At 54.3% G+C, this 13,325-nt stretch overlaps 3 pseudogenes; all 3 read left to right on the plus strand.

The window, feature by feature from the left end:
- Positions 1-490: 490 nt before the first annotated feature.
- On the plus strand, positions 491-610 carry LOC129627374 (uncharacterized; annotated as a pseudogene).
- Positions 611-5,309: 4,699 nt separating this feature from the next.
- LOC129627480 (uncharacterized) lies at positions 5,310-5,429 on the plus strand (annotated as a pseudogene).
- Positions 5,430-10,128: 4,699 nt separating this feature from the next.
- On the plus strand, positions 10,129-10,248 carry LOC129627507 (uncharacterized; annotated as a pseudogene).
- The last annotated feature ends 3,077 nt before the right edge of the window (positions 10,249-13,325 follow it).

The following is a 13,325-nucleotide window of genomic DNA, read 5'->3' on the forward strand; positions in this document are numbered from 1 at the left end:
AGATTCGCTGCGCCTAGGCCCGCAGGAGGTTCAGAGGCCCCCGGGCCGCGGGGATCGGGAGGCGGCGGGCCCCGAAGACCGACACCTCCGGGGTCGCGCGGCCCTGAGCAGCGAAGGGGATGGGGGGGGAGGCCCCGCTCAGCCAGCGCGGCCGGGTCTGGAGTGGCCGGGGGTGGGAGGGCGCCGAGACCTCCGCACCCCTCAGCCCACCCCCCAGGCCCCGCGCGCACGCACGCACGCACGCCCGGTCACTGGGGGGTCCTGGAAGCCCATCGGGCCCCCGGGCCCGGCCAGGCGGTTGCTGGTCTGGTGTTGGCGGTGTTCGGGGGCCGGGCCGGCGTCAGCAGGCTGGAGTGCGGTCGCGGGTCGTGCGGCTCAAGTACAGCACGGCCCCCCGAGGAGAGGGGCGGCCCGTTGGCCCGACCTGCAGGTCAGAGCGAAAGGGAGGCGAAGCGCAAGGCTCTTAGGGCGCCCCGCGGCGGCCGCGTCCGTCTCCGGCCCTACCGGCCTGAAGGCGCCCGATCTCGTCTGATCTCGGAAGCTAAGCAGGGTCGGGCCTGTTTAGTATCTTGGATGGGAGACCACCTGGGAATTCCGGGTGCTGGAGGCTTTTTTGCCTACCAGAAGAGGTCCTTTAGCCCCCGCCCCGCGTCCCAATTCTTGGACCCACACCCCCCTCGCCCCCCCGCCACCCCCGCAGCCCCAGCCCCTCCCGGGGCGGGGGGAGTGAGTGGGTGGCCGGGGCCCCGACTCCCGCTGCAGACCTGGGTTGCCTCCCCGCGGCCCGCGAGCCCCTCCGCATTCGCATTCGGCTTTCAGGAAACCAGACGACCGGCCGTCCCGTCTCCCTCTGGGGCTCCTTTGGCTTGCCTCAGGCAATCCCGGGGCTTGCACCGACTCCAGCCAGAGCCCCAGCCCCCGCCCCACCCCCAGCCTCGCAGGCGATCGCGCATGCGCATGCGAGCGCGCGCACAGATCGATGTGCCCAAACGGGGCATCTGGCTTGTTGGCTTGGACTGGGGGTGGATCTATGCCTGGGAGTGGGACTGCTGAACCATAGGCTACTTCTACTTTTAGTTCCTTCGCGAACCTCCATACTCTTTTCCATCCCGGCTGTACCAACTCCCATTCCTACTCAGCGTGGAGGAGAGTTCCCTTTGCTCCACAGCTTCTCCAGCATCTGCTATGGACAGACATTGCAATGAGGCCCAGTCGGACTCGGGCGAAGTGGTCCCTCCTTGGCGTTTGGAGTTGAGTCTCTCCAATCATTAGTGACGTGGAGCAAGATGACCGTTTGGAAATGCAGATGCAATTCTGTCACCATCCTGCTCCAACGGCTCTTGTATTTTCCCATCATATTGAAGATACGACCAATTCCCTTCATGCCTGCTCCTCACGTTCTTCTCGGATGTCTTTTCCCTGGAATGCCCTCTGCACTCTTTGGCTTCCATCCCATAGGGCATTTTCATTTCTTGAACGTCCTAAGGTTCCCTGGTCACGTAGACTTCCAGGATGCTGTTTTCCCTGCCTGAAATTCTTCCTGCATCTCAACCCTGGTTTACGTAGGTTCAACCTATGGACCTCAACGCAATGGTTACTCTGAAAAGCCTTCCCTGACACCCAGGTTTTGGTGAGGGTAGAGGCCCCTCGACAAGTTCTCAAAGGATCTGCCTGTGATGTATCATTAGATTCGTCTCAGTGAAAGCAGGAACTCTGTGTCTGCTTCTCTCCGCCTTCTAGTTCCAGAAACTTATTACATGCCTCCCAGCTCATCGTAGGTGCTCAGGATTTACTTAGCGTGTGAAAGACAGAAAAGTTCTTGGAAGCCTCAAGGTGTCACTTGGCTCGGCACTTTTGATCTCTTTGTATATTTGGCGATTCCATTCTTTCCTTTCCTGGGTTCATGTGTACGCTATATTCAAGGCACAATCTAAGGCATTAAGACATATCCATCAGTATGGGTTCTTGCTTTCAAGGAACTCGTACAGCAGATTTCTACAGTTTAGGGCTTTTCAAATGCTCTAGAAGAATGTGAACGTTCAGTGTGATCCATTTTCATTTCCAAGAAAGATCGTTTGACTTCCATAGCAAAGGTGGAGACCTTCCGACGTGTAGTCCAATACTTAGACCTTGACCATGTCAGGCAAGTCTTGCGGTTCCTTCTGGAGGTGTGTGGCTCTTGCAGAAACGTGAAGATCTTCCATCGTCCTCGGACTTTGGTGTCATTTGCAATCATCAAGAAAGCTTCCAGGTATAGGTTCCAGACCACCACTGCACACACTCAGTAGCCAACGGAGTGGATTCCAGGAATATGCGTTGTTAACCAGCATCACCGTTGATATTGTTGCTGCACGCTCTATGCAGTGGCCAGGGCCTGGATTGTCCACTGGGTCTCATGTGGAATGGAAAGAAGGGCTTCCCCCCCACCCCACCCCACCCCCCACTGTTGACAGCCTTGTGACTAGAAACGGGCCCCGAAACAAGAATCAGACAAACCAGATAAGCCCAGATGGTAGTCCATGAGATGAAGGAACTAAGCAGCTGGTTGGGATGGCGCCAAGGGGAAAGGTTGCTCTTTTTGTCTCCCGCTTTACTCCTTTCTTCCTGGACGCCTTAGGGGTTCATCATGGAGATTTGAAATAAAGTTCACCAAAGTCATATGTGTTGAATCAAGAATTTGCATTTCACCATCTCTCAAAAACGAAGAGTGTTGGGAGCCGGCATATTGCATATTGAGTGAGGATCTGGAATATCTCAACTGGAATTCTATCACTTCCGGGAGCCAGCGTGAGGCACTCCGCCCATGACAAAGGTCATGAGGAAGGAGGCTCGGCATACGCAAAGGCGGGATCGAGCCTCAGGAGTCCCCCTGGAAATTCTCGAGCATCTACCCCCAAAACCAGAGTCTGCCTACTTTCTGCTTTGTGCTTTCACCTACACCTCTGACTTTACGGGGGGCTGTCTCCCACTACCTCTCTCTGAAAAAAGAGTTAGCTTACAGCTCCAGTTAATAATTCTTGGATGTGACAGTGTTTCAACCTACAAACTCCTTTGGAAATCCTCTAGCCTGCCTGAATGGGTTTTTCCGGCCACATGTGATTGTTCAGAGCCTCCCAACTGTGAGAGGCAGGAGATGTTCTAAACTGCCTAAACACAGATTGCTTTGAGTAGTTAAAAGATTAATTAGAAATTGTATTGGTGAAGGGTTTTTTCACTTGTTGAGCCAGTTTGCTGCTAAGTCTTCATACTCCTTACCTACTGTGTCCTTGGCAGTGTATTGATTGATATAATGGGTGTATAGAAATGTAAAATGCCGCTTTGTCCAATGCTTTTTGGAAGGCTGGCGCCTGACTTTGGAATAATCACCTTTAGAGAAAGATAAGTTTCTTAAAATGTTAACAGGCCTCCTGGCCAGAAGATGATGTCAATCACCTGAACTTTTGCATATGATAAGGAAGAAAGCCTGGCTTGCTGCATGGCTCTACCCCTTCCCCCATTTTCCTCTATGCATACCTTAAGGTATAAAAACTACTTTGGAAAATAAAGTGCGGGCCTTGTTCACTGAAACTTGGTCTCCCCATGTCACTCTCTCTCCCAAATTCCAGCTGAGTGTCCATCTGGAGCGCGGATGTCCTCTGCGACCATTTATTTGCCTGGGCTTCTAAGACCCACTCGAGAAGGTGTCTAAGGTGGGGCACCTTCCGCTATTCGAGAGGGCGCCTGCGGCCTCCGTGGTCAGAGCTAACCTGGTGTCACGGGTTATATTGATTTTCCGCGTAAACCAAGCCACTCAGCTTCTTTTCTCCACTGAATTTTTCTACTGAGCTATCCTTATTTCAGCCGCTTTTCTCCACTGAATTTCTTCACTGAGCTATCCTCATTCTATTACTCTTTGAATCTTTGATGAATAAATAAATATAAATAGGTCGCCGACGCCGTCCCCGCTTCGAATACCCTGGATCAGCCGGGGCTGGACCCCGGCAGAAGAGTGCTTAACCTGCACAGGTTTCTTTCAAAAAAGTCAATTGCTTTTCAATTCTGGGGTTTCTCTCTTGCCTTGTTCAAGTAGCCTTAAGAGTAAAAATCAACGAAAACTCAAGAAAGATTCCAAGATACCAACAAAGGACACCTTCTGTTTCTTCAATCATCTTTCCACTTAGTAGCACACGAGCTCTTTTCTTTGTATTTTGCCTAGGAATTCGCAATGTGCTGGTTCAGATGGCAAGGCATCCGCCCGCAGGAGACTCGGGTTTGATCCCTGGGTCGGGAAGATCCCCTGGAGAAGGAAATGGCAACCCACTCCAGTATTCTCGCCTGGGAAATGCCACGGACAGAGGAGCCTGATGGGCCGCACTCCATGGGGCCTATAAAAGTTGGGCTCAACCCAGCAACTACGAACAGAAGAATTTCCAAAGACCACACTCGTGTGTGTGTGTGTGTGTGTGTATCTCCCTCTTGCCGTCTTGGAGTCTGTCTCGGAAGCTTCATGGATTTCTGCCTCTGTCTCTCCCGACAGCCGTCCGCCGGGCCTTTGGTCTGGCCCCGGCCTCTCCCAGGTGCTATGGCTCTGGCTGAGGAGCTCGCGCAGGCCAGCTGTCTCCCATGGCGTGGGTGCGTGCGAGTGTGTGTGTCTGTCTGTGTGCCTGCCTGTGGTTCGTCTGCTCTCTCAGGAAGGTCGGGTGCTTGGCGGGCGGCGTGGGGACAAGGGGGGCGCCTCGGTAGGGCAAAGGGGCGGGGCTGAGGCGCTCCGGTCGACCGCGCCTCCGTGGCTCCCGGTGGGTTTGGGCAGCGGGCAGGTGCCGGGCAAGTTGGGCGCTCAAGATTCGCTGCGCCTAGGCCCGCAGGAGGTTCAGAGGCCCCCGGGCCGCGGGGATCGGGAGGCGGCGGGCCCCGAAGACCGACACCTCCGGGGTCGCGCGGCCCTGAGCAGCGAAGGGGATGGGGGGGGAGGCCCCGCTCAGCCAGCGCGGCCGGGTCTGGAGTGGCCGGGGGTGGGAGGGCGCCGAGACCTCCGCACCCCTCAGCCCACCCCCCAGGCCCCGCGCGCACGCACGCACGCACGCCCGGTCACTGGGGGGTCCTGGAAGCCCATCGGGCCCCCGGGCCCGGCCAGGCGGTTGCTGGTCTGGTGTTGGCGGTGTTCGGGGGCCGGGCCGGCGTCAGCAGGCTGGAGTGCGGTCGCGGGTCGTGCGGCTCAAGTACAGCACGGCCCCCCGAGGAGAGGGGCGGCCCGTTGGCCCGACCTGCAGGTCAGAGCGAAAGGGAGGCGAAGCGCAAGGCTCTTAGGGCGCCCCGCGGCGGCCGCGTCCGTCTCCGGCCCTACCGGCCTGAAGGCGCCCGATCTCGTCTGATCTCGGAAGCTAAGCAGGGTCGGGCCTGTTTAGTATCTTGGATGGGAGACCACCTGGGAATTCCGGGTGCTGGAGGCTTTTTTGCCTACCAGAAGAGGTCCTTTAGCCCCCGCCCCGCGTCCCAATTCTTGGACCCACACCCCCCTCGCCCCCCCGCCACCCCCGCAGCCCCAGCCCCTCCCGGGGCGGGGGGAGTGAGTGGGTGGCCGGGGCCCCGACTCCCGCTGCAGACCTGGGTTGCCTCCCCGCGGCCCGCGAGCCCCTCCGCATTCGCATTCGGCTTTCAGGAAACCAGACGACCGGCCGTCCCGTCTCCCTCTGGGGCTCCTTTGGCTTGCCTCAGGCAATCCCGGGGCTTGCACCGACTCCAGCCAGAGCCCCAGCCCCCGCCCCACCCCCAGCCTCGCAGGCGATCGCGCATGCGCATGCGAGCGCGCGCACAGATCGATGTGCCCAAACGGGGCATCTGGCTTGTTGGCTTGGACTGGGGGTGGATCTATGCCTGGGAGTGGGACTGCTGAACCATAGGCTACTTCTACTTTTAGTTCCTTCGCGAACCTCCATACTCTTTTCCATCCCGGCTGTACCAACTCCCATTCCTACTCAGCGTGGAGGAGAGTTCCCTTTGCTCCACAGCTTCTCCAGCATCTGCTATGGACAGACATTGCAATGAGGCCCAGTCGGACTCGGGCGAAGTGGTCCCTCCTTGGCGTTTGGAGTTGAGTCTCTCCAATCATTAGTGACGTGGAGCAAGATGACCGTTTGGAAATGCAGATGCAATTCTGTCACCATCCTGCTCCAACGGCTCTTGTATTTTCCCATCATATTGAAGATACGACCAATTCCCTTCATGCCTGCTCCTCACGTTCTTCTCGGATGTCTTTTCCCTGGAATGCCCTCTGCACTCTTTGGCTTCCATCCCATAGGGCATTTTCATTTCTTGAACGTCCTAAGGTTCCCTGGTCACGTAGACTTCCAGGATGCTGTTTTCCCTGCCTGAAATTCTTCCTGCATCTCAACCCTGGTTTACGTAGGTTCAACCTATGGACCTCAACGCAATGGTTACTCTGAAAAGCCTTCCCTGACACCCAGGTTTTGGTGAGGGTAGAGGCCCCTCGACAAGTTCTCAAAGGATCTGCCTGTGATGTATCATTAGATTCGTCTCAGTGAAAGCAGGAACTCTGTGTCTGCTTCTCTCCGCCTTCTAGTTCCAGAAACTTATTACATGCCTCCCAGCTCATCGTAGGTGCTCAGGATTTACTTAGCGTGTGAAAGACAGAAAAGTTCTTGGAAGCCTCAAGGTGTCACTTGGCTCGGCACTTTTGATCTCTTTGTATATTTGGCGATTCCATTCTTTCCTTTCCTGGGTTCATGTGTACGCTATATTCAAGGCACAATCTAAGGCATTAAGACATATCCATCAGTATGGGTTCTTGCTTTCAAGGAACTCGTACAGCAGATTTCTACAGTTTAGGGCTTTTCAAATGCTCTAGAAGAATGTGAACGTTCAGTGTGATCCATTTTCATTTCCAAGAAAGATCGTTTGACTTCCATAGCAAAGGTGGAGACCTTCCGACGTGTAGTCCAATACTTAGACCTTGACCATGTCAGGCAAGTCTTGCGGTTCCTTCTGGAGGTGTGTGGCTCTTGCAGAAACGTGAAGATCTTCCATCGTCCTCGGACTTTGGTGTCATTTGCAATCATCAAGAAAGCTTCCAGGTATAGGTTCCAGACCACCACTGCACACACTCAGTAGCCAACGGAGTGGATTCCAGGAATATGCGTTGTTAACCAGCATCACCGTTGATATTGTTGCTGCACGCTCTATGCAGTGGCCAGGGCCTGGATTGTCCACTGGGTCTCATGTGGAATGGAAAGAAGGGCTTCCCCCCCACCCCACCCCACCCCCCACTGTTGACAGCCTTGTGACTAGAAACGGGCCCCGAAACAAGAATCAGACAAACCAGATAAGCCCAGATGGTAGTCCATGAGATGAAGGAACTAAGCAGCTGGTTGGGATGGCGCCAAGGGGAAAGGTTGCTCTTTTTGTCTCCCGCTTTACTCCTTTCTTCCTGGACGCCTTAGGGGTTCATCATGGAGATTTGAAATAAAGTTCACCAAAGTCATATGTGTTGAATCAAGAATTTGCATTTCACCATCTCTCAAAAACGAAGAGTGTTGGGAGCCGGCATATTGCATATTGAGTGAGGATCTGGAATATCTCAACTGGAATTCTATCACTTCCGGGAGCCAGCGTGAGGCACTCCGCCCATGACAAAGGTCATGAGGAAGGAGGCTCGGCATACGCAAAGGCGGGATCGAGCCTCAGGAGTCCCCCTGGAAATTCTCGAGCATCTACCCCCAAAACCAGAGTCTGCCTACTTTCTGCTTTGTGCTTTCACCTACACCTCTGACTTTACGGGGGGCTGTCTCCCACTACCTCTCTCTGAAAAAAGAGTTAGCTTACAGCTCCAGTTAATAATTCTTGGATGTGACAGTGTTTCAACCTACAAACTCCTTTGGAAATCCTCTAGCCTGCCTGAATGGGTTTTTCCGGCCACATGTGATTGTTCAGAGCCTCCCAACTGTGAGAGGCAGGAGATGTTCTAAACTGCCTAAACACAGATTGCTTTGAGTAGTTAAAAGATTAATTAGAAATTGTATTGGTGAAGGGTTTTTTCACTTGTTGAGCCAGTTTGCTGCTAAGTCTTCATACTCCTTACCTACTGTGTCCTTGGCAGTGTATTGATTGATATAATGGGTGTATAGAAATGTAAAATGCCGCTTTGTCCAATGCTTTTTGGAAGGCTGGCGCCTGACTTTGGAATAATCACCTTTAGAGAAAGATAAGTTTCTTAAAATGTTAACAGGCCTCCTGGCCAGAAGATGATGTCAATCACCTGAACTTTTGCATATGATAAGGAAGAAAGCCTGGCTTGCTGCATGGCTCTACCCCTTCCCCCATTTTCCTCTATGCATACCTTAAGGTATAAAAACTACTTTGGAAAATAAAGTGCGGGCCTTGTTCACTGAAACTTGGTCTCCCCATGTCACTCTCTCTCCCAAATTCCAGCTGAGTGTCCATCTGGAGCGCGGATGTCCTCTGCGACCATTTATTTGCCTGGGCTTCTAAGACCCACTCGAGAAGGTGTCTAAGGTGGGGCACCTTCCGCTATTCGAGAGGGCGCCTGCGGCCTCCGTGGTCAGAGCTAACCTGGTGTCACGGGTTATATTGATTTTCCGCGTAAACCAAGCCACTCAGCTTCTTTTCTCCACTGAATTTTTCTACTGAGCTATCCTTATTTCAGCCGCTTTTCTCCACTGAATTTCTTCACTGAGCTATCCTCATTCTATTACTCTTTGAATCTTTGATGAATAAATAAATATAAATAGGTCGCCGACGCCGTCCCCGCTTCGAATACCCTGGATCAGCCGGGGCTGGACCCCGGCAGAAGAGTGCTTAACCTGCACAGGTTTCTTTCAAAAAAGTCAATTGCTTTTCAATTCTGGGGTTTCTCTCTTGCCTTGTTCAAGTAGCCTTAAGAGTAAAAATCAACGAAAACTCAAGAAAGATTCCAAGATACCAACAAAGGACACCTTCTGTTTCTTCAATCATCTTTCCACTTAGTAGCACACGAGCTCTTTTCTTTGTATTTTGCCTAGGAATTCGCAATGTGCTGGTTCAGATGGCAAGGCATCCGCCCGCAGGAGACTCGGGTTTGATCCCTGGGTCGGGAAGATCCCCTGGAGAAGGAAATGGCAACCCACTCCAGTATTCTCGCCTGGGAAATGCCACGGACAGAGGAGCCTGATGGGCCGCACTCCATGGGGCCTATAAAAGTTGGGCTCAACCCAGCAACTACGAACAGAAGAATTTCCAAAGACCACACTCGTGTGTGTGTGTGTGTGTGTGTATCTCCCTCTTGCCGTCTTGGAGTCTGTCTCGGAAGCTTCATGGATTTCTGCCTCTGTCTCTCCCGACAGCCGTCCGCCGGGCCTTTGGTCTGGCCCCGGCCTCTCCCAGGTGCTATGGCTCTGGCTGAGGAGCTCGCGCAGGCCAGCTGTCTCCCATGGCGTGGGTGCGTGCGAGTGTGTGTGTCTGTCTGTGTGCCTGCCTGTGGTTCGTCTGCTCTCTCAGGAAGGTCGGGTGCTTGGCGGGCGGCGTGGGGACAAGGGGGGCGCCTCGGTAGGGCAAAGGGGCGGGGCTGAGGCGCTCCGGTCGACCGCGCCTCCGTGGCTCCCGGTGGGTTTGGGCAGCGGGCAGGTGCCGGGCAAGTTGGGCGCTCAAGATTCGCTGCGCCTAGGCCCGCAGGAGGTTCAGAGGCCCCCGGGCCGCGGGGATCGGGAGGCGGCGGGCCCCGAAGACCGACACCTCCGGGGTCGCGCGGCCCTGAGCAGCGAAGGGGATGGGGGGGGAGGCCCCGCTCAGCCAGCGCGGCCGGGTCTGGAGTGGCCGGGGGTGGGAGGGCGCCGAGACCTCCGCACCCCTCAGCCCACCCCCCAGGCCCCGCGCGCACGCACGCACGCACGCCCGGTCACTGGGGGGTCCTGGAAGCCCATCGGGCCCCCGGGCCCGGCCAGGCGGTTGCTGGTCTGGTGTTGGCGGTGTTCGGGGGCCGGGCCGGCGTCAGCAGGCTGGAGTGCGGTCGCGGGTCGTGCGGCTCAAGTACAGCACGGCCCCCCGAGGAGAGGGGCGGCCCGTTGGCCCGACCTGCAGGTCAGAGCGAAAGGGAGGCGAAGCGCAAGGCTCTTAGGGCGCCCCGCGGCGGCCGCGTCCGTCTCCGGCCCTACCGGCCTGAAGGCGCCCGATCTCGTCTGATCTCGGAAGCTAAGCAGGGTCGGGCCTGTTTAGTATCTTGGATGGGAGACCACCTGGGAATTCCGGGTGCTGGAGGCTTTTTTGCCTACCAGAAGAGGTCCTTTAGCCCCCGCCCCGCGTCCCAATTCTTGGACCCACACCCCCCTCGCCCCCCCGCCACCCCCGCAGCCCCAGCCCCTCCCGGGGCGGGGGGAGTGAGTGGGTGGCCGGGGCCCCGACTCCCGCTGCAGACCTGGGTTGCCTCCCCGCGGCCCGCGAGCCCCTCCGCATTCGCATTCGGCTTTCAGGAAACCAGACGACCGGCCGTCCCGTCTCCCTCTGGGGCTCCTTTGGCTTGCCTCAGGCAATCCCGGGGCTTGCACCGACTCCAGCCAGAGCCCCAGCCCCCGCCCCACCCCCAGCCTCGCAGGCGATCGCGCATGCGCATGCGAGCGCGCGCACAGATCGATGTGCCCAAACGGGGCATCTGGCTTGTTGGCTTGGACTGGGGGTGGATCTATGCCTGGGAGTGGGACTGCTGAACCATAGGCTACTTCTACTTTTAGTTCCTTCGCGAACCTCCATACTCTTTTCCATCCCGGCTGTACCAACTCCCATTCCTACTCAGCGTGGAGGAGAGTTCCCTTTGCTCCACAGCTTCTCCAGCATCTGCTATGGACAGACATTGCAATGAGGCCCAGTCGGACTCGGGCGAAGTGGTCCCTCCTTGGCGTTTGGAGTTGAGTCTCTCCAATCATTAGTGACGTGGAGCAAGATGACCGTTTGGAAATGCAGATGCAATTCTGTCACCATCCTGCTCCAACGGCTCTTGTATTTTCCCATCATATTGAAGATACGACCAATTCCCTTCATGCCTGCTCCTCACGTTCTTCTCGGATGTCTTTTCCCTGGAATGCCCTCTGCACTCTTTGGCTTCCATCCCATAGGGCATTTTCATTTCTTGAACGTCCTAAGGTTCCCTGGTCACGTAGACTTCCAGGATGCTGTTTTCCCTGCCTGAAATTCTTCCTGCATCTCAACCCTGGTTTACGTAGGTTCAACCTATGGACCTCAACGCAATGGTTACTCTGAAAAGCCTTCCCTGACACCCAGGTTTTGGTGAGGGTAGAGGCCCCTCGACAAGTTCTCAAAGGATCTGCCTGTGATGTATCATTAGATTCGTCTCAGTGAAAGCAGGAACTCTGTGTCTGCTTCTCTCCGCCTTCTAGTTCCAGAAACTTATTACATGCCTCCCAGCTCATCGTAGGTGCTCAGGATTTACTTAGCGTGTGAAAGACAGAAAAGTTCTTGGAAGCCTCAAGGTGTCACTTGGCTCGGCACTTTTGATCTCTTTGTATATTTGGCGATTCCATTCTTTCCTTTCCTGGGTTCATGTGTACGCTATATTCAAGGCACAATCTAAGGCATTAAGACATATCCATCAGTATGGGTTCTTGCTTTCAAGGAACTCGTACAGCAGATTTCTACAGTTTAGGGCTTTTCAAATGCTCTAGAAGAATGTGAACGTTCAGTGTGATCCATTTTCATTTCCAAGAAAGATCGTTTGACTTCCATAGCAAAGGTGGAGACCTTCCGACGTGTAGTCCAATACTTAGACCTTGACCATGTCAGGCAAGTCTTGCGGTTCCTTCTGGAGGTGTGTGGCTCTTGCAGAAACGTGAAGATCTTCCATCGTCCTCGGACTTTGGTGTCATTTGCAATCATCAAGAAAGCTTCCAGGTATAGGTTCCAGACCACCACTGCACACACTCAGTAGCCAACGGAGTGGATTCCAGGAATATGCGTTGTTAACCAGCATCACCGTTGATATTGTTGCTGCACGCTCTATGCAGTGGCCAGGGCCTGGATTGTCCACTGGGTCTCATGTGGAATGGAAAGAAGGGCTTCCCCCCCACCCCACCCCACCCCCCACTGTTGACAGCCTTGTGACTAGAAACGGGCCCCGAAACAAGAATCAGACAAACCAGATAAGCCCAGATGGTAGTCCATGAGATGAAGGAACTAAGCAGCTGGTTGGGATGGCGCCAAGGGGAAAGGTTGCTCTTTTTGTCTCCCGCTTTACTCCTTTCTTCCTGGACGCCTTAGGGGTTCATCATGGAGATTTGAAATAAAGTTCACCAAAGTCATATGTGTTGAATCAAGAATTTGCATTTCACCATCTCTCAAAAACGAAGAGTGTTGGGAGCCGGCATATTGCATATTGAGTGAGGATCTGGAATATCTCAACTGGAATTCTATCACTTCCGGGAGCCAGCGTGAGGCACTCCGCCCATGACAAAGGTCATGAGGAAGGAGGCTCGGCATACGCAAAGGCGGGATCGAGCCTCAGGAGTCCCCCTGGAAATTCTCGAGCATCTACCCCCAAAACCAGAGTCTGCCTACTTTCTGCTTTGTGCTTTCACCTACACCTCTGACTTTACGGGGGGCTGTCTCCCACTACCTCTCTCTGAAAAAAGAGTTAGCTTACAGCTCCAGTTAATAATTCTTGGATGTGACAGTGTTTCAACCTACAAACTCCTTTGGAAATCCTCTAGCCTGCCTGAATGGGTTTTTCCGGCCACATGTGATTGTTCAGAGCCTCCCAACTGTGAGAGGCAGGAGATGTTCTAAACTGCCTAAACACAGATTGCTTTGAGTAGTTAAAAGATTAATTAGAAATTGTATTGGTGAAGGGTTTTTTCACTTGTTGAGCCAGTTTGCTGCTAAGTCTTCATACTCCTTACCTACTGTGTCCTTGGCAGTGTATTGATTGATATAATGGGTGTATAGAAATGTAAAATGCCGCTTTGTCCAATGCTTTTTGGAAGGCTGGCGCCTGACTTTGGAATAATCACCTTTAGAGAAAGATAAGTTTCTTAAAATGTTAACAGGCCTCCTGGCCAGAAGATGATGTCAATCACCTGAACTTTTGCATATGATAAGGAAGAAAGCCTGGCTTGCTGCATGGCTCTACCCCTTCCCCCATTTTCCTCTATGCATACCTTAAGGTATAAAAACTACTTTGGAAAATAAAGTGCGGGCCTTGTTCACTGAAACTTGGTCTCCCCATGTCACTCTCTCTCCCAAATTCCAGCTGAGTGTCCATCTGGAGCGCGGATGTCCTCTGCGACCATTTATTTGCCTGGGCTTCTAAGACCCACTCGAGAAGGTGTCTA

Source organism: Bubalus kerabau, chromosome 14 (assembly GCF_029407905.1).
Source record: "Bubalus kerabau isolate K-KA32 ecotype Philippines breed swamp buffalo chromosome 14, PCC_UOA_SB_1v2, whole genome shotgun sequence".
Classification (NCBI taxonomy): Eukaryota; Metazoa; Chordata; class Mammalia; order Artiodactyla; family Bovidae; genus Bubalus; species Bubalus kerabau.